The sequence below is a fragment of the Peromyscus leucopus genome, unplaced genomic scaffold, assembly GCF_004664715.2.
Source record: "Peromyscus leucopus breed LL Stock unplaced genomic scaffold, UCI_PerLeu_2.1 scaffold_151, whole genome shotgun sequence".
NCBI lineage: Eukaryota > Metazoa > Chordata > Mammalia > Rodentia > Cricetidae > Peromyscus > Peromyscus leucopus.
Genome location: NW_023504677.1, coordinates 84,687 through 111,909, shown reverse-complemented (window position 1 = coordinate 111,909; position 27,223 = coordinate 84,687). Strand labels below are relative to the sequence as shown.

The window sequence follows — 27,223 nt, the reverse complement described above, 5'->3', positions numbered from 1 at the left end:
TCTAAGGCTCCCTGAATGAACAATTCATTGTGAACTCAATTTGTAAATCGTCGCAATAGCGGTGATGTATGAACTCCTCGCTAAGTGCTAACCAGTCTGTGTATGTTCTCTACAGGATGAAGTTAACTCAGGGTCGAAGCTGTGACTCATTTGGTCGAGGGTTCAGCAAGCATGCAAGAGGCTCTGGATTGGAACTCCAGCACGGTGATGCATACTGCAGTCCTAGCTCTGGGAGGTGGAGGCAGGGGATCTGGAGTTCAAAGTCATCCTCAACTATAAAATGAGTTTAAAGGCCAGCCTGAGGTACATGAAAAATCATCTAAAAAAAAAACTTTTTAAAAAGAAAAATTAAAATTCACTCATATGGTAAGAAAAGAGAAAGACCTGAATTTTGAAAGGAAAGGGTAGTCTGAAGACTGAGAAAAATACAGGACTGCCAGATGGCTTAGTGCTGTGGTTCTCAACCTGCGGATAGCTCCCCCTTGGGAGGGGGTCAAACATCCCTTTCACAGGGTCGCCTAAGGTCATCAGAAACACAGATATTTACATTACAATTCACAACAATAACAAAACTACAGTTTATGAAGTAGCAATGAAATAGTTTTTACGATTGGAGGTCAACACAGCAGAGGAGCTGGGTTAAAGGGTCGCAGCATTAGGAAGGTTTAAGACCACTGGCTTAGGGGTCATGTGTTTGCCAATTCTGAAAACAAGTCCAATCTCTGGACCCATAGAGTAGAGGGAGAGAACCAACTCCTGAAGGTTGTCCTGACTTACGTGCACACACTGCGGCATGTGCGGGCCTGCACACACGCACACACAGAGAATTACTACATGAAATAAAAAGCTACGATTAAAAGAGAGAGAGAGTACCGAGGGTTGTTCTCCATACAAATCTCAAGGCAACCTTGGCTCCCTGTCTCTCTTCTACAGCTAAGAGGAAGAGACAAGAAAATGACAGGGGAGAGATCTGCTAAGAAACTCTCTCAGTCTCTCGAAAGCAGGGAAAGGAGGGGTGGGGTGGAGGTGGGGGTAGGAAGGGAAATGAAAAGTTAAGAAGGTTAAATGAATTACTAAATGTGAGGGATTAGATATTAGAGCTCAGGAGGCCTGCTCTTCCTGAGGGGCTGGAAACAGTTAATGGCTGCTGCAGAAATTAGAGACATTTTCTTAAATAGGCAGCCACTGGAAAGCTGTTCATGCTCCAGTAAAAAAATTCTTTCATCTATGCTCCTCTAAGTAACCCTACACGCTGTCTCCTTGACATAAGCTAGAGTCACTGAGAAAAAGCCTCCATCAGACTGGTCTGTGGGCTAGTCATTGGGAAAGAGGACTCAACTGAAGGAAAAGCCTCCATCAGACTGGTCTGTGGGCTAGTCACTGGGAAGAAAGACCCTCAGTTGAGGAAAAGCCTCCATCAGACTGGTCTATGGACTAGTCACTGGGAAGAAGGACCTCAGTTGAGGAAAAGCCTCCATCAGACTGGTCTGTGGCTAGTCACTGGGAAGAAAGACCCTCAGTTGAGAAAAGCCTCCATCAGACTGGTCTGTGGACTAGTCACTGGGAAGAAGGACCCTCAAGTTGAGGAAAAGCCTCCATCAGACTGGTCTGTGGGCTAATCACTGGGAAGAAAGACCCTCAGTTGAGGAAAAGCCTCCATCAGACTGGTCTGTGGGCTAGTCACATGGGAAGAAAGACCCTCAGTTGAGGAAAAGCCTCCATCAGACTGGTCTGTGGGCTAATCATGGGAAGAAAGACCCTCAGTTGAGGAAAGCTCCATCAGACTGGTCTGTGGGCTAATCACTGGGAAGAAAGACCCTCAGTTGAGGAAAAGCTCCATCAGACTGGTCTGTGGGCTAGTCCTGGTGGCATTTTCTTAATTAAACGATTGATGGAGGTGGGTCCAGCACACTGTGGCAAGTGGTGCTGGTGTGAAACGCAGCAGACTGAGCAAGCCACAGGAGCAAGCTAGTAAGCAGTCTGCTTTGGAGCTTCCGTTTCAGTTTCCGTCTCCAGGCTCCTGCCTGCCTCCTCTCAATGGCACACTGTAAGCGGTAAGAGGAAGCAAAGCTTCCTCACAACGTTGGTTTTGGTTACAGTCTCTATTAAAGTAATAGAAAGCAAACTAGGACAGAAATGGAGCTCAGACTGTGACAAACTGACGGTGTTGTTTTTGGGGAAGACTGTGGAAGTGTTTGGAATTTGGGCTGTAAAAGTCATTAGTGCTCAGACTTAAATGAGCCATTATGGGAGCTTGGAAATTTTCCTCAGGCCAGCACACAGAAGGTATGGTCCAGAGGAGGCAAGGCTAACTTTCATGCTGGCAGCCAAACTCGTGCTATTTAAGAGTATCCCACACAGTACTGGTTTTGAAGGCATGAAGAGGTCGTGAAGAGCAGCTGAAGCCTGGCACCACAGGAGAGGTCAAGAGAAGCACTGGTGAAGGTACAGCCTCAGCTGCAGGGGAAACCCAGTATTCAAGGGGTCACAGAGAGAAGGTGAAGCTTGTCATCATGTGCCAAGGTCAGAGTCCCTGAAGAGAGCCAAGATGAGGCTACATTAAAGGTGCAGCCAGGTGCCTTGGAGACAGCAGCATATTGGAGCTTTAAGGACAGTGAGACAGCCACCGAGAAGTGACAGCTGTGGAGCGGCCAGGCCTGAGCCTACTGAACAAGGGGCAGTGCTACAGACACACAGCTGGGGAGGGGGAGCTGCCCGAGCCTGGGAGCAGAGGACCACGAGAGCCAGACACAAGAATAGACTTGCACACTGCCGAACTTGGGTTTTGATGTTGAGTGTGACAAGAGCTTACTTACTGTGGAGACTTTGGACATTTTAAGGTATGTTGGATATTCTAAAGAGAGCTCAAACTTTAAGTGTTTGCATTTTTCAAAGACTGTGGTACGTTTAATACTGTGATATTAGTATTAACATACCATCTTGGGAACAGACAAGAAAGAAAAGCGTAATGGTTTAATGGTGATGTGTTTGTGTGTCAAGGCGAGGACAGGCCAACTGTGTTGGTTACTGTTTTGTCAACTTGACAGAAGCTAGACTAACTTTAGAACAGGGACCGTCAACTGAAATAATGCCTCCGTCAGACTGGCCTGTAGGCAAATCTATGGTGCGTTTTCTTGATTGATGATTGATGTGGGAGAGCCCAGCCCACTGTGGGGGGTGCTGCCCTGCACAGGTGGTCTCAAGGTTGTATGAGAAAATAGGCCGAGCAAGTCATGGAGAGCAAGGCAGGAAGCAGCATTCTTCTGTGGTCTGTTTCAGTTACTGCTTGAGTTCCATTCAGTGAACCATAAGCTGTAAGAGGAAACAAACTCTTTCCTTCCAGTTTCATTTTGGTCACGGAGTTTATCACAGCAATAGGAAGCAAACTGGGGGCGCTTTAATTAAACTCAATGGCTCACAAGAAAGAACAAGTAAAGGGGGTTGGGATTAATGTATCACACCAAGAGTATACTTCAGGACCAAAATATCTCACAACCTCGAGAACTCAGAAGTACAACTACTTCCACTGAACAGATACTGAGGCACTTACTTCTCAAATGCAATGTCAAGTACCCCATAGTTTTTCTTATGTTGTCCTCCTTACTTTCACTTAATAAGCTCAAAAAAACCTTTTGAGCAATGATTAAGTTGTAACTTGAAATAAAAGAAGCCTATTAACACATTATTAACAATGACATGAAGAAAAACAGTAGCCATGTATCTTTTGAGTTACAAAAAAAAAAAAAACAGAAACAACCACTTCTTAAACATAAAACCATAAAGTGGCCAGTGTGAACTTCAGTTATGGATGAGGCACAGGGATCACACAGCAACACAGGCTGTCACACTGCTGTAACATGAACATATTCTGTCTGAACACTGTGCATATATAAAGAGAAAACTGAACATTCTACATATGCTGGAAAAGAAGAGACAGAGCAAAGAGAACCAGTTATGGGGAGGAGGTAAAAAGGAGTTTTACTTACCATGTTATGCAAGTTTTTTCCTGATCTGCCGTATAACACCAGGAAAGGTGGGTCGAAGTAACTCTTGTAAACTAGATGGCCATGAATTGTATCGGCTATCAACCTCTAGGTTGTTCACCCACTTGAATAAAACAAAAGACACAACATGGTACATACACATTAGTCATTGATGAGAAAAAAAAAGATAATGAGACTTTAAGAATCACATAATAGATGGTGATGGTGGCCCATGCCTGTAATCCCAGCACTCGGGAGGTAGAGATGGAAAATCAGGTATTAAACTGTCCATGGCTATGTAGAGTTTGACGATAGCCTGGGCTATACAAGACCTTGTCTCCAGCAAATGCACAGGCATAAGAGAAAAGACTACTCTTAAATATACTGAATAGAAAAATGAATAACTACAACACAGCCATAAAAAGGTAAAATTATTTGCAGTTAACACAATCAACTAAAGACTAGTAGCAACAAATACAATTTTAAAAAAAAATCAAGCAAATGACAGGAAATGAGACAAGAATAAAAATAATAAAACTAAGCTTGACATGGTGACACACATCTTTAATCCCAGCACTTGGGAAGCAGAGACAGGCAGATCTCCAAGAGTTTGAAGCTAGCCTGATCTACAAAGTGAGTTCCAGGACAGCCAGGACTGTTATACAAAGAAACCCTGTCTCAAAAATACATATATAAATAATAATAACAATAATAATCATAAGTGATCAGTAAATACAACTTCAATCACAATCTGTGAAATGTAAACAAATCTACAAGAAAACTTCACATTTATTAACAGTTTGTCAGTACCTGAGACTAGGCAAAAGTACAGTGCACAAAGGAACCCTCAGGCTACAGTGGTGTCTGCCACTCATTTAAAGAAAGATACAATAAAATTGAAGACCTGACTAGAACCACTAAGTAGTCCACATGCAGGTATCCATTCCAATTGAATCTCACGTGTATGTGGAAGGAAAGGACACAGAGAGAGTCAATATGGTGGCATTTACAACAGTAGGAAGCAGAACAACACACCACCAGTAAGCACCTGCTGTTTGGATAAGGAAGAGCAGGGGATGTACACAGGCATTTTCCTTTGCTTGTGTGAGAGAGTGCTCTGGAAAGGTACACAAGCAACTGCTCGTGCTACCCACCCCAGGAGTTTGAAAGATGGCTGATGATACAACTTCCACTACATACCTTCTGTGCTGGCTAGTCTTATGTCATCCTGACACAAGCTAGCTATCTGAGAGGAGAGAACCTCAACTGAGGAAACGTCTCTCCGTAAGATTCAGCTGAAAGGCATTTTCTTAAGTAGTGATTGATGGGGGAGGGCCCAGCCCACTGTAGGTGATGCCACCCCTGGGCCATGGTCCTGGGTTCTGTAGGAAAGCAGGTTGAATAAGCCATGGGGAGCAAGCCAATTAGCAGCACTCCTCCATGGCCCTGCATCAGAGGAACCTCCAGGTTCCTGCCCTTTTTGATTTCCTGTCCTGACTTCCTTCAATGATGAACAGTGATGTGGAAGTGTAAGCCAAATAAACCCTTTCCTCCCTAATTTGTCTTTTGGTCATGGTCTTTCACTACAGCAACAGAAACCCTAACTAAGACACCTTCAGCATGTCTTAAATTTTCAGCTATAAAAGTATAAATGATGTTCTTTTAAAAATAAGTAAATTTTTTTTAAAAAAAATAGAACAACAGGAACTCTCACACAGTGTTGGTGTCTGGAACTCTCACTCTAGCCTAATGGACCTAATAAAGCTGAAGACCTTCCAATACCACCAAGTACTCCAGCTCTGATGATCTGTACAGCCTCTCTAAAAGTCTTAAGAAAAATATGTTAAGAAAAAAGATTCTCAGCGAAGTGGTGGTGGTGTGGTGGTGGTGGTGGTGGTGGTGCACGCCTTTAATCCAGCACTCGGGAGGCAGAGGCAAGTGGATCTTTGTGAGTTCGAGGCCAGCTGGGCTACCAAGTGAGTTCCAGGAAAGGCGCAAAGCTACACAGAGAAACCCTGTCTCGAAGAAAAAAAGAAAAAAAGAAAAAAGATTTTCTAACAATGTAAATTTGTTTATTTGTTTTTTTGTTTGTTTGTTTGTTTGTTTGTTTGTTTGTTTGAGACAGGTCTCACTATGTAGCCCTGGCTGTCCTGAAACTCACTATGCAGACCAGGCTGGCCTCAAACCCATAGAGATCCTCCTGTCTCAGCCTCCTGAGTACTGGGATTAAAGCATGTGGCACTATACCCAGCAATATGAATAATTTAAAACCACTATTAAAATGTTTTTAATTACATGATTTAAAAGGACTTTAATAATTATTTACTATGAGTTCTCTGGGCCCTTGTCATCTTTAAAAAGATGTGGAGAATGGAGGCCTAAAGGTGGTCATAAAAAAATTGGGGTTATGGAATGAAAAAGAAATAGATATGAGACACCAACAGACACACCAAACTAAAAAATATTGAAAATCTCTAAAGGAAATAAAGGTATAAATTAGAGACAGGAAGGAATTGTCTGCAGGGAGAAGAGAGGTGTAATAGGAAGGAATATGAAGAGCTTCACCTGAAACATTCTTCCTCCAAGAAACAGCAGTTAGTCAAACCGATTACTAGAAAGAATAGTGATGAGCCATATGATTATCAATCTCTCTATTGTGTTATTTTCTTTATTCCTTATAAACAAAACATTCTGTCAGAAATGAAACTGTATATACAAAATATGCAAGTGAGAATGTAAGTAAGAGATTTGCAAACAGGCAGGTCCAAGCTCTAACATCTATAAATACACTGGGCTGCACTGGTGGCTATCCTGGGATATATGTGGCCGATAGGCTGCAGGATACACATGCTGATTCACAGTATAGTATCTCTCTTCCAATAAAACGCCTCTAAAATAAACGTAGGACAGAAACCAAGGGGGGGGAAAGATAATGCGCCACATTCCCCACATTCTTTTTACAGATGACAGAGACACAGAAATCACACAACCAATAGTAAGGTTCTTATAAATAAGGTTACTGATTGGAAAAATATGTTCTAATAGTTTTAAATTATGCATGTTGTCATAAAGTCGAAGAAAACATAGACACAATTGGGAAAATACAAACCCTCTTTCCAAGATGTTCATCTGAATCTTATGAATACAATACAATGAAGAGAATGCTATTTTTTTAAATTTTTATTATTTTTTAATTATCTGACTTTTTGTGTGGGTATATGGACATGAGGACGGGTACCCACAGAGGTTAGTCCTGATCCCCTTAGCGTTGGAGTTATAGGTGACTAAATACCAGATGTGGGTGTTCAGGACTGAACTTGGGAACTCTGCTGGAGAAGTATATGCTCTTAAGTGCTGAGCCACCTCTTCAGCCCTGAAAATAATACTTCTTACTCACAATGGTCAGAAAACAACTTTTTAGAACATGTGAAAACCTATCTTATGCTCAGCATGGTGGCGCATGCCTTTAATCCCAGACAGATAGACAGACAGAGCATATCTTATTACAAAAACAGTCTTACATAAGCACTTGTAAATCTTTGATAAAACACAAATTAGAAACCTGTAAGGTGCGTGAGCAGAGGACTAGGACCACTCCAAATGGATACTCACTGAAATAGCAGGACTCCTGATGTCTACTGCATAGTCAGTCTCAGAGGGCTGGATGTTGAGCTTCAAAATATTATGTAGAGAGAGGCCTTCTATTCCTAGGCTGTGCAGACCCTCCATTACCCGGGCTTCATTCCTCAATGTATCAAACAGACTGCAGGAAAAACCAAGGTGTCTAATTAAGGGTTGGAGATTATGCCAGATTAGAGTACTTGCCTAGCATATGAGGCCCTGGATTCAACTCACAACATACAACATACGCACACAGCCTGATAGTATTTGTTAGGGAAAAAAAAAAAAAACAACCTTAAGAAAGCCTCAACATGAAAATTTTCTATCAGTTCAAAATCCAATGCTAAAGCAAACCGACTGAAGATCCAAAAATGGAGCTCTTCCCCTTGTTTCACCTACAGAGTACACAGGACAGTGGCAGGACGTGCTCTCCTGGTCCTGTTTACGTTCTCAGTGGGTGTGTAGGCTGTCTCTCAGTATAAACTTAGATTATTACCTTTGTATACACAATGAAATAGCCCTCAATTTGTACTGTACAGTGCATGTGAGTGGGGGAGTGTGTATGCATGTGTTCACATGTGCACACTTGTGTGTGAGCATGGAGGCCAGCGGTCCATGTCACTGCTCTCCACCTTACTCTCTCTCACGGATCCTGGAGCTTCCTGATCCATCAAGACTACTGAAGAATGCTCCACGGATCCTCGTCTCCTCCTCGCCAGCAGCAGGATTACAGGTGTGTGCACAAAACCTAGCACTTTACCTAAGCCTAACACTTCATGACTAAGTCATCTCCTCGGCCCTACACCACATGTTTTACTTGTCTGTTTGGTGTTGTTTTTTAAATAAATTTACCTATTTACTAATTACTGGGTGTGCTGTGTGTGAGACGTGTGCACGCTTCTGCACGAGTGTGAGATCAGAAGACTTTGTGGATTCAGTTCTCTTCTTCCACTTTCACACAGGTTCCAGGGATTGAACTCGGGTTGAGGCTTGCACTGCCAGGTGCAAGTGACTTGACCTGCTGAGATATTTCACAGGCCTTATGTATTCATTTATATTTTTACTGTGAACAGTACATATGTGTGTACACATGTAGTTTACATGTTTGCAATGTACCCATGTGTGGGTAGAGTCGGAGGTCCACATCAGGTGACTGTTTTTCATGACAGGGTCTCTTCACTCAACTTACAGCTTCAGAGATCAGCCTGTTTCCACCCAACCAGTGCTAGAGTTTCGGGAGTGTGCACTATGCCTGGCTTGTGGGTGACGGGATCTGAACTCAGGTTCTCATGTTTGCACACAAGCACTTACCAACTAAGCCACCTTCCTAACCCACCCACTTTAAAAGAAGAGCTCATCTGTATTATATTTTATGTAACGGCAAATGAATCCATAATTATCTTAAAATTTAAAAACACAAAAAGAGCACATTATATCTTTAATATCAGAGTCAGTTAGCACAGGCTCTCATACACACACACACACACACACACACACACACACACACGATGATGTGACAATGGAAAAGTCTTCTGGGAACAAAGATGAGAAACTAACAAGATGGCAGGAACTTTACTTTTTAAATTACTATACTCTGTATTATTTAAGATTGTAACAATCAATGTCTTAGTTTGCAGTAATCTGAATGATAGACTGTTTTTAATAAATCACTCAATAAAGTCACATGATGAAACAAATAATAAAATATTCATACTCATTTTCTGACTTATCACTAGGTCTGTGATACAGCAAATGGGTATAAAGTTTACCTCAATTAATTCACACAGTAATATTATGAAACTACTTCTCTCCTAAAGCATTAACAACTGTGTTTATTTTTACTATTATAAAGCCACAGTGACAGGGACTAGAGAGATGGCTCAGTGGTTAAAAGCATTGGCTGCTCTTCCAGAGGACCTGGGTTCAATTCCCAGCACACACATGGCGGCACAAGACTATCTATAACTCCAGTTCCAGAGGTTACAACACTCTCACACTGACATACACGCAGGCAAAACACTAATGAACATAATATAAAAATATTTAAAAAGCCACAGTGACAACTGTACTGCTATTAATTCCATGGATAAAATCTGAATTCTACTTGTCCACTGTCCCCAAATGCAAGATGACAGTGTAGACTCCATTGGTCTTTAATTACATTTTAAGAACAATAACAAAAAACAAGTATGCGAAACCACATGTTGATGTACACATCTGTAATTCCAGCATTTGTCAGGTGGAGGCAGAAGGTTCAGTCAAGATCATCCTCACAAAGTTGGAAGGCCAGCCTGAGCTAATAAGAGCCTATCTCAAAAACAAAACACAATTTTTTAAAAAGTAAATGTTCAAAAAAATGTTTTAAAAAGTAATGCTTTATGGACAGGAGATAGCACTGTGATTACACCTACTTCACACTTCTCAGAAGCAAAGGAACTCCGCTCTTTTCTATGCTTCTATAGTTAACAGGAAAACTACAACCTCAAAGACACATCTTTTAAAATATTCAAGGCTTGCACACGCACTGTTCTACGGGACGGTGACAAATCATGCTGCCTACCCCAGTGCATCACAGCAGGGCCCCCCTCCAGTGAGCCTCATAAGCTATGAGCCTTTGCTCAGGCAACACCAAGGAGAAACATGAACACGAACATGTCAGTTATACAACCTTACAGATACAGAAAGGGGAGAGGGGAGGATAAACAGTGTCAATTAGCCATACCTGAATATATCCTGGGTATCTAAATCAATATGAAGTCCATTGATGAAGAGAGCTGAATCTCCAGGCTGCAATCCTATAGTTCCCTTGAAATACTGAAAACACACACACAAATAGCGGTGAGAGTACATTTAGCGAAGCTCGGTAAGACTCCCTTCTGTACTCTTCCATGGACCTCTGAGCATCCATTACAGTGAATGAAGATGCTGCTTTGCTGGGCCTCCACCTCTTTTCCTTTCCTTCTTCCTTCATTCTGATGATGACACAACTACTTCTAGAATGTTGAGCATGCAAGGATGCCAGTGCTAAGAGTCACTTATCAAAAAAGAAAACAGAGCAGCCGAGAAGGTGGCTCAGTGGATAAAGTGCTTGCCATGCAAGAGAGAAGACTAGAGTTCAGATCCCAGCGCCCACCCAGGCAGGCAGGCATGGTGATCCACCCATAACCTCAGCAGTCTGGAAGAGATGAGATTCCCAAGGAAAAGCTGACAAGCTAGACTAGCTGAATGTGTGAGTCCTAGGTTCAGTCAGAGACCCTGCCTCAGTAAATAAAGTGGAGAGCAATTCAGGAAGACACCTAGCATCAACCTCTGGCTTCCATACATACATACACTCAAATGCATGTGTACTCACAAAGATGTGTTCCACACATATGCAAACACATATGAATACACACACATCACACACAATAGATATAAATAGGACTAATTGAACAAATATTATCCCTATACAATTTTTAAAATAACATGTTTCTTCCTGGCCCACAATACAGTAAGATATTTATTCTTTTCGGTTCCTTTTCCAATAATTCTCTGAACTGACTACAAAGAACAAAAGCTTATAGCTCTGCTTATACAGGACACCAAGGGACTGTACACATTTGTTCACTTCTTTAGTAACAAAGAAACTGAATTATCTCAATATTGAAGGCAGAAGAAAGTAAGCTATCTATAATTGGGGTCACAGGAAGACTCTCCCTTCCATCCATCTGTCAAGTTACATAGGCTCTGGAATTTTCCTAACCTCTGTTTGCAAGGGCCAGATTAAAGTGCATAGCTTTGCTTTTTTATGCTCCTGTTGCCTTCTTGATTGTGATGCCAACCAAGGCTGAGCTGGCAACCAGCACAAGGCCCCGTGGTGAAATACAGGGCTGAAAGAAGGATTTCTAAACACCATGCCCACCCCAGCCTTTAAACTAAAGCACACAAGACTGGGCTGTTGTACTGAAGGAAACGCCCCTCCAGCTGCTTAGGCCAGCATGGCCTGGTCAGTGGAGTACTTCGTTACTGTGCCCCATAGAGTGGCAGTCCAGTACACTGGTGGCCGTGCTGCCCAGTACCCACCAGAAACACCGATGTGACTGCATTCTGACACTTGGTTGAATACTACTTTTCTTGTATATCCTACACCACAGGAGGGCTAGACAATACAGTGGAGTACAAAAGGAAGTGAGCAGACACCAAGGACAGAGATACCGCTTATTAACCCTGAGGAGCACCTTCACTTTCCAGTAATCAATGACTAAGGAAAGTATACTTGTCAGCTCTAGCACTGCATGGGAAAACCGAAGAGTGAGGAAGCTGTGTCTCATGCTTCACAGACATGCAGCATTAAACAGAAAACAAGATGGAGGATAATACAAAAATGTGGAAAACACACATCTATGTCTGTAACAATGAAAAAAAGGCCATAAATCTGAAAAAAAACAAGAGGGGTATACGGAAGGGAAGAAAGGAAAGGAGAAAATGATGCAGTTACATTATAATATCAAAAAATAAAATACAAATATTTTAGATATGAAAAACAACGAACCCCCTTAGGCTGGGCGTTGGTGGCGCACGCCTTTAATCCCAGCACTCGGGAGGCAGAGCCAGGCGGATCTCTGTGAGTTCGAGGCCAGCCTGGGCTACCAAGTGAGCTCCAGGAAAGGCGCAAAGCTACACAGAGAAACCCTGTCTCGAAAAACCAAAAAAAAAAAAAAAAAAAACAACGAACCCCCTTAAAACAAACAACCCAACAAACAAAAACAAAAACAAAAACCCGAGAAGATAATGGAGCTGAAGCAACTAAGAACTGGAATTTCAAGCCAGGGGATGGCTGGGCAGGTAGAAAGAAACACTGGCCCTTCAAGGCAACTCCAGCCATTCCCTGGAGTCCATGTAAAAAGCCAGATGTGGTAGTGCACATCTCTAAACACAGCACTCCTACAGCGCGACAAGAGGTGGAGACAGAACTGCCAGGAGCGCGAGGCCAGCCAGCCTGGAGTGCACAGTACAGCAGCAGCAGCAACAAAGACTCTGCCCCAGCAAGGGAGAAGGCAAGAACCGACTCCTGAAAGTTGTCCTCTGACCTCCACAGGAGAGCCTGGATATACTCACATGTCCACAGAAGCGCATGCATGCACACACACACTACAGATGGTTGTGAGCCCCCATGAGGTTACTGGGAGTTGAACTCAGGACCTCTCGAAGGGCAGCTAGTGCTCTTAACCTCTGAGCCATCTCTCCAGCCCCCTTGGAATTTTCTTACTGGGGCAGTTTCAGGCCCACTCTCCTGGCCTAAGAGGGTAAGAAAGTCTAACCCTGAGCTTGTAAATGTCGTCCAGCGTAACTCTCATTTATTTCTAGACTTGGGACACAAGTGAGTTCACTTAGTGAAAAACTCATCACACTAGATTTAAGATGTTGAGCACTTGTACTTCATCTTTATACATTTTTATATGCATGTATTTATGCATTTTTAAATAAAGTGTTTTACTCAAAAAGATTAAGAATCCAAGAGATACCAATATAGCTCACATAATTTAATGTTATGCCTCCCCTGGCATGGGTAACTGTCAGAACATGGTCCAAGAATGGAATCATGAGAGGCGAATTCTGAATGCTTGTGAGAAATCCCCAAGAAATAAGAGAAGAGTCTTGTGACCTCAGTTTCTTCAAAAACAGAATTGTTCTTGGAGTGCATTTTCAAGCCCGTCCCAGGTGTAGCAGATATGAGTGCATTTACTGCGGATTATTCATTACCACTGGCTATTGTTATTTGTCTAAATGCCTCTATGGAAAAACATGTTTTTGCCACATGTGCCTTGCCCTTGTGACTGGACACATGACTACTCTTAACCCTCGAGTTATATATTGTCTGATGCTCTGAAAAAAGTTGGCTATTACATGAGGCTTTAGTCTGCTTCACTTTTAGGCTCCACTCCCCAGGTCCACCACCTAGAGCAAACCATAAAATTAAACAGGGAAGCATAAAATTAAAGAAATCCCATGCTAGCTTCAAGCTCACTATGTAGCCAAGGATGGCCTTTCAAGTTCCAGTTCTCCTGCCTCTACTTCCACACATACAGGGATTAGGGGTGTGCAGCACCACACCTAGTAATGTTTTTTAATTTAATAAATTACATGTGAAATACTTGGTTTCTTTCTCAAATCTATTTAATTAACTAACAACCTACATATAATGAAATATGGGGGTAAAATTGGGTGTGGTGGCACATGCCTTAATCCTAGCACTTGGGAGGCAGAGGGAGGTGAATCTCTGAGCCAACCTGGTCTATATAATGAGTTTCAGGACAGCCAGGTCTACACAGAGAAACCCTGTCTCAAAAAGTCAAGAGAAAAATTTAAAAGGTTAATTGAACACGAGGGTTCCCCCCATTCCCAACAACTCTAGTGAAATGTCTGTAAGGAGACAGGCCTTTTCTGTTACAAATCCACGTGATAAAGAGCACAGACAGAAAAAGGCCAATGGAATCTGGAAGCAGAAGGGATAGGAGCGTCTTGGCAGTCTCCAGAAGCTACATGTGGGGCTGATGTGAATGAAGGACAAGAACCAGCTACACCGTGGAGTGCATCAAAGGCAGGAATTAAAAAGGTTTAAGGAAAGATTACTTAAAACAAGAGGTCCAGACTCCCTGTTGACCCACCCAGGTCAGTCTCCCTTTAAAGAAAAAGCACAACTTTGATATACTGTATTACTAAAAGCAATATTGTTAGATGCCACTAATTTAATTCAAGTTTCTTTCATTGTCTTAAAGAAACAGCACATGACAGAACGTTTTCTACCAGTTACTAATACCTTCTGGTTCTCTTCCACTTCTGTTCTAAGTTGTGAACTCACAGCTGTTTTTGTTATTGCTCTATAAAACAAAAATATGATCAGTGCTTAGCTTAGCATCCCTATAAAGGCTTCCAATTTCCCTATTCTTAAACACGAAACATATGTTCAATAAACTATAAAGATAGGAACTAAGTAAACATCACAGCTCTACAACTGGCAAGTGTATTTCACAGACCTACAAACTTCCATTGCTGCAAGACAGAAGGACAAAGGCAAGCTGCACAGTGGCAGTACACGCAGCAAGTCCAGTTGCTTCCAAGGTCCTACTTGACTGTGTGGCACCACTCCTTAAGTGACACTGACTGCCCACAGATAAGCAGACTGCTGGTCCTACTAACTCCTTCTGGTGCAGGCTGAACCTACATGTCAATCTTTCCAGAAGCATAATGGATTAAGAAATCTTATATAGGCACACTACACAATAAAAAAGGAACTTACTATAAATCCTCAGCCTAGAACTAAGCCAGTGCTTTTTAGTAATTTGAGACAAAGATTAGCAATGACATCTGTTAAAAGTTTCTAAGAATTTGGCTTTTAAATAATGTTGTCGTGCATTCACAGGACAGAGAGTAACATTACAGAATAGACAGTAATGTCAGGTAATTCAGAATAGTGTTACTATGAAAGATCAGTCTCTCTGAGCCTCAGTTTCTCTATAAGGATCCTGATCATCCACATCCTTTCTCTTCCTCTTCTTTCGGCAGTACTGAGGATTAAACTGGGGCCTTACTCATGTGAGGCAAGTGTTCTACCATGGAGTCTTAGGCAAAGCCCTTCCTTCTTCATCAGGATTCAAAAAGTGGTCTGGGCCAGACTCTGGATGAGGATCTGGCATAGGTGGGACAGTGCCAACCACATCCAGAGCTCTCTCCAGCCACACAACCAACGGCCTTGTCATCGTCTTAGACAGAGGACACCAGTCACAATAGCAGTTACAAACAGGTTTCATTTCAAAGCATTTTTACATTTTAGTTACATCATGTTCTATGTAAACATAAAAGTCATCGGGAATAATGCTAAAGAGAGGGATGTACCAAAACCTTAGTAGATGTTACCTGGCTTTGGTAGGAAATTCTGACTAATATCCTTCAATCACCACCAAAGCTAACTCCACAGGAGCAGCCAGGATGCGGGCAGCAGTCTGGAAACTGAGATCTGCAACAATGGGAAGTGTTATGTTAGACCATATGAATCTAAAGTAATGACAGTAGACAAAAATCCCCAATTCTACCCACAATTCCCTGACAGTGAAGAATGCCTTAGAATGCAACCATTCCAGAGAGTGCCGTGGTTTATTTGAGATCTCATTCACTTTAGGGACCCCTGGAGTTTGTACTAAGTTATTTATGATCTACATCCATAAAATCCTAGGGCACATGCTAACACATTTAGCAGAAGCAAACTGGAGCCCAAATCCTGGTGTCTTCTAGATTTACAATATATCACAAAATACAGGATTAAGATATTTAGCAAATTACCTTGGGAAAAATATCTTGAGAATAGTTTGAAACATTTTTAGAACAGAAAAAGTGCACATATATTCTACCCTTATGTGCCTTTAACATTCTACAGATACTCAGTTTAAGACATGTACAAATGCATACAGGAGACCCGCTAGAGATGGCTCAGTGAGTAAAGGTTCTTGCTGCCTACAATTGCAAGCCTGATTAGTTGGATTCAATTTCTCGGAAACCCAAATAAAGAAGGGAAAACCAAACTGCACAGAGGTGTCCTCTAATCACCACATGGGGCACTATGGCACACCAGCCTACATATGCACAATGATAATAAATAAATTTTAAAATGCATGCAAGACCATGGTAGAGTGTATTTCCAATATGTGAGGCCCTAGATCAAACCATCAGCACTATTTAAAAAAAAGTACAAACCTAAAATTAGAAACTGACACTTAGTTTTTAAACTGTATGCATAAAGGAATAAAAAATGCAGCTATATATTTGTAGTAATATTATGTATCTGATTCCAAAAAGATTTGTATGTATCACTGCAAACTAGTATTTGTTTATAGAGGATTTCCTTTCTTCTCTTAACCATTGTCTTTGAAATCTGTAGTACTCAATCTTCAAATTATAGGTATGGATGAGAAAAGAATCCCAGATCAATGGCACAGACCAGATCTTCAACAAGATCATAGAAGAAAACTTCCCTAAATAAGGAAAGAGATAGACACAAATACACGAAGTACACAGAACACCAAAAAGACAAGACCAGAAAACAAACTCACATGGCATTGAAAGCTACAAGAGAAAAAAATCCAAGTCACATATAAAGGAAATCCATCAGAATAACAGCTGGTTTCTCAGCAGAAACATTGAAAGCCAGAAGGTCCTGGAGCAATGCATACTAAGTTCTGAGAGACCATGGATGGCAAGCTAGACTTTCCGTGACATAAAAAGGCTAAAAAGAATTTACAAAACAAACCCTAAAGATAATCCTGGAAGCAGTAATGTCAGACTGAAGGGAGAAATAATGATACCTAGGAGTCTGTAGAAATAAAATAAATGATGCCATAATTAATGAAACAAAAAGTACAACTGAGAAACATAAACTTTTCGGGGGGGAAAAATGACTGTAATCAACACACACCTTTCAATAATAACTTTAAATACTAAACGCCTCAACTCCCCAGTCAAAAGACACAGGCTGGCTGAATGGACTAAGAAACAAAAACCCACTTATCTCAGCTTTAAAGATAGGCGCCATCTTAAAGAGAAAGGATGGGAAAACCACTGAGAGCAAATGGACCAAGAAGCAAGAAGGTGTTGCTACCCTAGACTTCAAACTAAACAGACTTCAAACCAAAACTAAGCAGAAGACACAAAGAAAGACATTTCATTCTATTCAAGTGAACAATTAACCAAGAAGACATTATCACGAAGCATATGTACATCAAATTCTGGTACACCCAATTTTATAAAAGCTTACTATCAAAATTAAAGATAAAGGTTAACATCAACCCAATAATAGTAGGTAATTTTAATACCACATTGTCAGGGCTGGAGAGATGGCTTGGCGGTTAAGAGCACTGACTGCTCTTCCAGAGGACCGGGTTCAATTCCCAGCACCCACATGGTAACTCACAACTGTCTGTAACTGCAGTTCCAGGGGACCCACACACAGACATACTCACAAGCAAAAGGCCAATGCACAAAAAATTACAAAAAAAAATACCAATGAATCTTAAGAGCTGATTTTTGTTGTTTGTTTTTTGTTTTTCGAGACAGGGTTTCTCTGCGTAGCTTTGCGCCTTTCCTGGAGCTCACTTGGTAGCCAGGCTGGCCTCAAACTCACAGAGATCCACCTGGCTCTGCCTCCCGAGTGCTGGGATTAAAGGCGTGCGCCACCACCGCCCAGCTAGATTTTTTTTTTTTTTTTTTTTTTTTTTTTTTTTTTGAGAAGTTAAATAAAACTGACAGAAACTTCGGCCCAATTAACCAAAGAAAAAACAAATAACCAAAGCTAACAGAATCAGAAATGAACAGTGAGACATTACAATAGACACCAAAGAAATTCACAATATCAATATAAGGGAATTATAACTCTGAATTCCATTAAGTTGAAAATCTAAAAGAAATGGACAAATTTCTAGATCCATGCAAACCACCGAAGTTAAACCAAGAAGAGATCTACAGCCTAATAACAAACAAGGAGATTGGAGTAATTAAAAAGTAAGTAAACAAGTATTTAAAAGCCTTCCAACTAAGGAGCTCAGCCCCAGATGGAGTCACACAAAGTTCTACCAGACTTTCAAAGATCTACAGCTACTATTCTCTAAATTTATTCAAAAATAGAAATTGAAGAAGTATGTCCAAACTTCTTCTACTAAGCCAGTACTTGATTGCAAAAATAAGTATACAAGTATCCCCAAGATATACAGGGAGAGTTCAACATGTAAGTAAGATAAATGTAATAAATCATAACTAGACAAAAAAATTTAACCATTTCTGGCCAGGCATGGTGCACATGCCTTTGATCCCAGTACGCAGGACACAGAGGCAGGTAGACCTCTGAATTTAAGGCCAGCCTGATCTACACAGTGAGTTCCACATCAGCCAAGACAAAATGTAAGAACTTGTCTCAAAACAAACAAGCAAGCAAAAACAATATGACCATTTTAATATATGTAAAAAAAAAGCCTTGGACAAATCCAACATGATTCATGATAAAAGTCTAAAGAGAGCAGCAGTAGAGGGAACATACCTCACACAGTGAAGGCTATATATGATAAAACAACAGGCAGCATTATCCTAAATGGAGAAAAATTCAAATCCCACTATAATCAGGAAGGAAACGGGGTCGTCCCTTATGCCACATCTTTTCTATATAGTACTCTAGACACTAGCTGGAGCAATAAAAGCAAGGGTAAGAAATTACAGAGACACAGAGAAAAGAGGCCAAACTATTCCTGTTTGCAGATGACATGACATTATGCATAAGAGATCCCAAATTCCACACGAAAACTTCAAAAGACTGTCAACATTTTCAGCAAAGTGGCAGGATACATAATCAATTTACAAAAATCAATAGATTTTGCCAGGCAGTGGTGGTGGCACACGCCTTTAATCCAGCACTCAAGAGACAGAGGCAGGGGATCTCTGTGAGTTCAAGGCAGTCTGGTCTACAGAGTGAGATTCAGGACAGGCTCCAAAACTATATGGAGAAACCCTGTCTCGAAAACCAAACCAACAAAACAATAGATTTTCTGTACACCAATAACAAACATGCTGAGAGAGAACTAGTCTTACCAGGGATGATCCCCTAGTTAGTTATCCAACCCAAAGAGTCAGCCCTGAAAGCATACATACATAAGCAACACTAAATGTATTCAGCAGATTATATATTTATTCATCTGTATTTATGTATATAAAATATATAACCTATATATTATACATACACACACACACACACACACACACACACACACACACACACACACATATATATGGGAAATAAAGAAAAAGCCAATAAATTTGATAGGGAGCAAAGGGAGAAGGAACATGGAGGAGTTGGAAGAGAGGAAAGGAGAAAAGTGGTGTAGTATATTTTAATTTTAAAATGGTGTCTAAAAACATATATATGTGTATGTAAGTATGTATATAAGTATATATGTATGGGTAAAGTAATATGAAACATATAAAAAATCACAATCTGTGGAACTCTCAGAATCTTGTCAATTTCATTCAAAACTCTGCAACCCCCACACCACCACCACCAAGACAAGGTTTCATTCTATAGCACAAGCTGGCCTAGAACTCACGACAATCACCTTACCTAAAACATAAGTACTGGGATTACAGGCACAGTACAAATCCTGGTTAATGTGTTAATGTGGTGCTAGGAATCAACCCAGGCTCTGTGCATGCTAGACAAGCTCTAAACAATTGATCCTAGCCCAAGTTCTGCTTTTTATTTTGGTTTTTTTTGAGACAACGTTTCTCTGTGTAGTTCTGGTGCCTGTCCTGGATCTCATTCTGTAGACCAGATTGGCCTCAAACTCACAGAGATCCGCCTGGCTCTGCCCTCCCGAGTGCCGGGATTAAAGACGTGCACTGCCGCAGCCCCGTAAGTTCTGCTTTTTTAATACCACAAAAAAGATATACTGACAAAACCGTCGGTGACCTCTGCGGTCTCCATTACCTTGCAGCTGCCAAACTTTCAAGGGTGCCATTTCATTGGTGCTCTCCACAAGATGCTTTCGGAATTCTTTCAATTGTCCCTTCCAAGGTGGGATACAGTTCTCTGACAGAAACAGTTGGGTTGGTTATTTTCATTGTGTTCTCTCAGAGTACACTTAGCGAAGGACTCTGATTTTATATTCACAACTTTCCCCTCCCAAACCTAAGAAGATTTCTTCAGTTTGGCAAGATTTTAAGGCACAACAACTGTCTCTGGAAGTAAGTTACCCCTGTATATTCTACATGACTCTACAGCATGAAGACATTACTGCCTCAACTGAACCCTGGTTAGACCATGTCATTCAGGCAAATGGCATAGCTGAAGCACATGAAAATGAGCCTAGCATATGTTATTTATTGTCATCTCTCTCTATTTTTTTCCCTTTGGTTTTGAGACAGGGTTTCTCTGTGTAGTTTTGGTGCCTGTCCTGGATCTCACTCTGTAGACCAGGCTGCCTGGAACTCACAGAGATCTTCCTGCCTCTGCCTCCGAGTGCTGGAATTAAAGGCGTGTGACACCCACCACCTGGATATGCATATATATATATATATATATATATATTATATATATATATAATATATATGCAGCAGCACACCAGAGATGTTCTAATTGAAAATTCCCACACAGAGCAGAACTTAGGCTCTGAAAAATTTATTTAGTCGCCAAAGTTCAGAATAATTTTCTGCTATAAATTATAATGTTTTTACAAAATTGTTTGTGAAATTATGAAAGAAATTCTGTTATTAAAAATCATCTTCTGCAGGCATGACTGCACACACCTTTGATCTGCACCCAGGAGGCAGAGGCAGGTGGATTTCTGTGAGGTTGAGAGTAGCCTGGTCTACATAGAGAACTCCAGGCCAACCAGGACTACAAAGTGAGACCCTCCTCAAAGGTAACCAACAAACAAAACACACTTCCTGTTGGCTGACAGAATGTATTTTCTGCTGTGTGTTTTTAAGTCTTTTCAGGTTTCTGTTTTAGCTTTGGAGAATGACCCTGGTCACTCTAATTTAATAACCAACTTTACTATAAATGAAATGGGTTTTCTCCACTGTAGACTACATACATAAAGTTCTAGGATAGCATAATTCAGGTAATAATGAGAAAGGTACCAGGAATGCAAGGAGGCATCTGCCAACATGAATTAACATACCTTAATTTTCCAAAGAGAAAGCCCTGAACTTCATCAATGGGATCATTTTCACCAATGACTGTGGTATTCACGTCAAGTTCCTATAAAGACATAGTAAAGACATGTCTAGTAACTCAGAATACAAATAAAATGTTAATTTCACAAAGTCTGAATGCTAAAAAGAATGTCAAATGTTTCAATTAACATTTCACTATAGGCTTTTAAACCAACAGTGTTTTAATATTTCTTCTGTTCCTGGACAAAATAAGAATGTATTTTCTCTAAAGCCTTAGAAAATTGTACATTAAAATTTTCAAGGGCTGGAGAGACGGCTCAGTGGTTAAGAGCACTGGCTACTCTTCCAGAGGACCCGGGTTTAATTCCCAGCACCCACATGGCAACTCACAACTGTCTGTAACTCCAGTTCCAGAGGATCTGACCACTTTCATACTAATGCACATAAAATAAAGTTAAATTATTAAAAAAATAACTTAAAAAAATTTCAAAATGAATATATTTAAATATTACAAAAGACTTCTCACAGTTAAATTATGAAGAATTTAAAGTTAGACAATCCTAAATATCATTATTTTCCATTTGTTTTACTATTAAAAATCAATCATTTTTCTGTTTAAAATGAACTTAGAAAATATAATGGCACACACTATAGTTCCAGCTATTCGGAAAGCTGAGACTGGAGGGACCAAATTCAAGACTTGCCTGAACAATTTAGTGTGCCTGGGTAACTTAGTGAAAGCCTATCTCAAAAAGAAACAAACAAACCAAAACATTAAAAAGAAACGGTGGATGTTACCGTTCAGTGGAGAGTACAGAGTACTTGTATAATATATACAAGACTCTGAGTTCAATACCACATAGTGCAAAAAAGAATAAACGTGAATTTTAAAGAAAAAAAAAAGCAGCAGGTAAAACTTGTGGTTTGAAAAAATTAATTAAGGCTAGGTGTGATGGTACACTCCGTTAGTCCTAGCACTTGGGAAACAGAGGCAGGAAGATCTCAGTGAGTTCAAGACCATCCTGCTCTACATAGTGAGCTCCAGGACAGTCAGGGCTACAGAGCAAGGCCCTGTCTCAAAACAGAAAAAGGAAAAGGAAAAGGAAAAAAAGAAAGAAAGAAAAGAAAAAAAATTAACTCAAAACCACATAGTATTATGGCAGGAAGAACCCAGAGTCAACTTTTCCAAGAGCAAAAAATAATAAAAACACAAAAGTATCCATTAAGTCTGGGATATTTAAATTTTCATATTGGAATCACATTAACACCTATTTATGATGCATATAACACCAACAACAGCTGATAATCCTTACTACATCATTTTATGCAAAAAAACCCTATACTAAACTTTTTGAGCTTTTTATTTTGTTTTGTTTATCCTTGTTTTTATTGTTTGGGGACAGGACTTGCTATACAGGCCAGGTATGCTTGAATTATAATCCTCCTGCTTTGGCACTAAGATTGTAAGTATGCACAATATCCACTTCAAATTCGTGACTTACATTATCTTCCTTACTTCTCCTAAATACTTGAAAAATAAGGCATCATTGTCTATATATGACAGAGTATAAAATTAGGACCAGGAAAATTTGCTGAAGGTCGTTTACTCAGATGTAACACAATCAAGATGTAAATACTGGCTCATCACACTCCTAAACCTATTCTTTTTTGATATGGGAAGCAATTCCTCATTAATTCATATTTGAAGACAAGAGAACACACTGGTCTTATTTTACAAATTCACCTTTCACTGAGTATCGTCCTTGCCTTGTACTCCGTGCTCTTAATTGCAGTTCCACACCATAGCCAGAAAGGTAACTGGCTCCTTCCTGGGATCTGCAAATAGAGCAATAATTCACCATCACCACCTGGCTCATTATGAGGCACAGCAGGTCCTTCCTTGCTAGCATGTCATGGTTCGTCCCTGCTCAGATCATGTTAAGTAGCCACACCAGTGAAACTTCATGGAAGAATGCACAATTGATTATCTAATACCAAATGGCCAGCTCTGAACTATATACATACAAGTAACATTGTATGGACTGAGAAAGTTGTGGTGTGCATATATGTGTGTGTTTATATACATCTGTATATTGACAACACAAGAAAAATGGGATGAATGAACCAAACCAAGGTGGGGGGTGATCTAATTATATTATAATCTCAAAAAAAACCTAAAAAATTATTTAGAAATTGAAATATAGTTATTATTTATTCAAGAGAATTCAGTGAATATCAACAGTAATAGAAGTACTTGCCTACCATGAAAACATTTATCCTGTTTCTAAATAAAATCAATCTAGAATTTGTTTCCCTCTTTAGAAACCCTAGATTCCTTTATATTTTGAATCTTGCCACAACTGTGGAATGAGAATTTCAAGGTAGAACAAACCTAAGGATATATGAAAAGTCTTATGGAAACCCACTATTCTAAGGCTAAATTAAAAAGTATGTATCGTGGGACTTGCAGAGAACCTCGGTCCAGTTCTCAGCACCCACATAAAGCATCTGTAACTCCAGTTCTAGGGATTTGATATTCTCTTCTACATCCTGCAAGCACCAGGCACATGTATAGTATACATACTGCACATATGTATGATATGTATGTATGCAGGCATTCACACATTCACATAAAATAAAAACATGTGTCTTTTTTTTTAGTTAACTTTATTTTTTCAAAGATTTATTTATTTATTTATTACATATACAATAATTCTGCCTGCATGTGTCCCTGCAGGCCAAAGAGGGCACCAGATCTCATTACAAGTGATTGTGAGCCACCATGTGGCTGCTGGGAATTGAACTCAGGACCTCTGGAAGAGCAGGTCAGTGCTCTTAACCACTGAGCCATCTCTCCAGCCCTCCCATATATGTGTCTTTTAAATGGAGGTACCCTGCACGGGTGGACAATGCTGCTCCAAGAAGATACTGGTTATTAAATAAAAATTCCTGTGACAGGCATGGGATATTCCTCTGTACGTGTTATTCCTCAGGGTGGCCCCAGAGCCCCTAAACAATACAAGATACCACCATGTCTGGCTGCCTAGTGTAACTAGGTATAAAATGCTATTGCTAAAGACAGCAGACACATTGGTTGCAGGACATAGAAAAAAATTAATTCTGGAACTGACCAGTAAGCTTCCTCGCTGCTGGCTAGATCTCACAGTGCTGGAAGGTGCTATGGAGGCACTAAGAGAAGAAAAGACATCAACGGTCTTAGCTGGCGCTAGAAGCTACATGCTATAATACTGACTGCCAGGCAAGACATACCACTGGTACAATAACAGCAAGAATGTTATGGGGTAATCTAACTGCTTTCTTCATTGGACTCAAAATACTACACCACAGGAGAGAAAGAATCCCTGTACACCTGGTCAAAATCCAATGGCTGGGTATGTCATAGGCCCAAGGGGAACCTATTATTGCTGTTTTGCTTAACGGTCATATCAAACTGACTTCTACATATTTATATTTAAATATTTATGTTTATACCCATAGATTAGTGCTGCTCTCAACTACGGTCAAAAAGCTTCTTTTGCAGTAGACATCAATTAATAACAGAGACTCTAACTACTTAAAGTGCTGAGAATGAGTGATTGTGGGTGCTTAGCCTTATACAGGACATCTGTACTAACTATTCTCCCCAAAGCTCGGAAGCAGTATAGATGGAGACAGAAAGAATGTAAGAAGGGAAAGAACACTATGGAATGTTTTCTGCCCATGGCACAGCTGCTACACTCATGAAACTCATGCAGTGCGGTTAACTACAGAAGATCTGCACAGATCAAGACAAAGGAGGCTCAATTCCTAACCGCTTGCTGAGAAGCTACTGTCCTTAGAGGGCTGGGAAAGAGTGACTTTCCTTTGGAGGATAGCCCATGCTGCAGTGCATGGCCCCAAAACCATGCAACATATGAGCAGCACTTTGTTGGGAGCCATGTGGACTAGTTTCCGACAAGTGTATAAGTGCTTGTCCAACGAGTCTCCAGATGAGGCAAAAGTCCACAGGACAGTCTCCCTGGCAAGGCCAGTGGACTTCCGGACAGCGCAGAGACTGCTAGGACCATTCGTATTACATGCTCTCTTCTCTCTCGTAATATTGATGATTTTCTTGGCGTTTCAGTGTCATTTTGTCAATCATGTATGAGACAGATGTGATCGATCATTCCTAGAAACTCCATTTTTTTTCTTGACTGTTTCTCCTAGAATTCTTTGGGAAGTGATGCTTCTCAGGTTTCTTGTCTGGGGTGCCAGCTGTCACTCTAGACCCAGGAGCTATTCTGATTCAGGCTGACAGGATTAGAGGCAAACATCCTATTTCTGTAAATATGTTTTGAGATTGTTGTTTTTGAAAATGTGTGCCTTAGTCTATCACATTTTAGTTTTTGTAAAGACAGGATATACCTAGCTTGATATTTGGCCAAGCTAGCAAAATGGTTAAAAGATGTTTTGATGTAAAAGTTGAGAAAAAAAATATTTGACATATTTGTTTTTTGCCAGAGGTTAACAGTTGATGTTGGGAAAAACTTGTTTGTTAGCATGAAAAAACATGCTTGTTTTTGATGTATAATAAAGATGGATGGAGCTATTCGGGGCCAGTCACTTGCGTGAAACTCATCTGGTAGTCAGACAATTCATTTCTTCATGTTGACACCTTTCCCCATCTCAGGACCAGAACCAGGCTACAGCAAGCACTAACTGTACTTAGTGGGTTATTTTTAAAATAAAATAAATAAAGAGAAGGAGGACATGAAAGATGTTTAGTGGGGGTGTTTAGTGGGGAGTTGGAGAAGAGAAGTAGGAGGTTATAATCAAAGTGTACTATTTACATAAATAAAATTCTCAAAGAATAAAAATATCATAGTTTTAAAAAAATCCATTCCAAAACCTTATAGAACAAGGAGAAAACTGGTGAGACCCAGACACGAACGGTGTGTTGAGACTATGTGCATATGTGTGTGTGTTTACTGTACTTGAATGCTTCTGGGGGCAGCTAGAGAGATGGCTCAGCAGTTAAATGCACTGGCTGTTGTGGAATCATCTTGTTGTACACTGTGTCTTTGCTAAGGTGCCTTCTGATTGGTTTAATAAAAAGCTAAATGGCCAATAGCTAGGCAGGAAGAGGTTAGGCAGGACTTCCCGCAGAAGAAAAGAGAGATGACTCTAGGCATGGGGAAGACTCCGGAGACATGAAGAGGAAACAGAAGGTGCAAATAGAAGAGAGGTAAAAAGCCATGAGGCAAAACATAGATTAATATAAATGGGTTAATTTAACTTATTAGAGCTAGTAATACAAAGCTAAGCTATAGGCCAAGCTTTAATAATTAATAAGTCTCTGTGTCACGATTTGGGAGTGGCAGTCTAAGAAAGCCTGCTAAGTAAAACTGGCTGCTCTTCCAGAAGACTGTGTTCATTTCTCAACACCCACATAGCACCTTACAATTGTGTGTAATTCCAGGGGCTCTGACACCCTGCTCTGGCCTCCACAGGCAGCAGGTATGAAAGTGGTGCACAGCCATACAGCTAGGCAAAAGACTCATACACATAAAATAAGAAGTAAATTAATAAATGCTTTAGGTAGGGCTTTAGCTTACTAAATGTCACATCCTCACTGTGGGAAAATAATAATCTGGGCATCACATAAAGAACCACAGGAACAAAGAGAAAGCTTTTTTTACTTTTTACTTTCTTTTCTTTGTAAGAAAGGTATGCAGAAACCCAGACTGGCTAAGGACCGTGAAGACAAGATGGCCACATCTGTTATCTCTAACACTGGTGTGTGTCTCTTCTCATTGGTAGAAGTCTCTTCTCATGACATAAAGCAAAAGGGGAGAAAGGAGGAAGTTCAAGGAATGGGGGGGGGGGGGGAGGTCTTGTCAGGCTAACTATCTTTGATAGGAAAGAAACACTTCTTCGCTCATCACCAGGCT

General features: G+C 40.5%; 1 pseudogene; it reads right to left on the bottom strand.

Annotated features, from left to right (window-relative positions):
* The window catches only part of LOC114690523, a 119,257-nt pseudogene that overhangs the window by 64,641 nt on the left and 27,393 nt on the right, over positions 1-27,223 (bottom strand).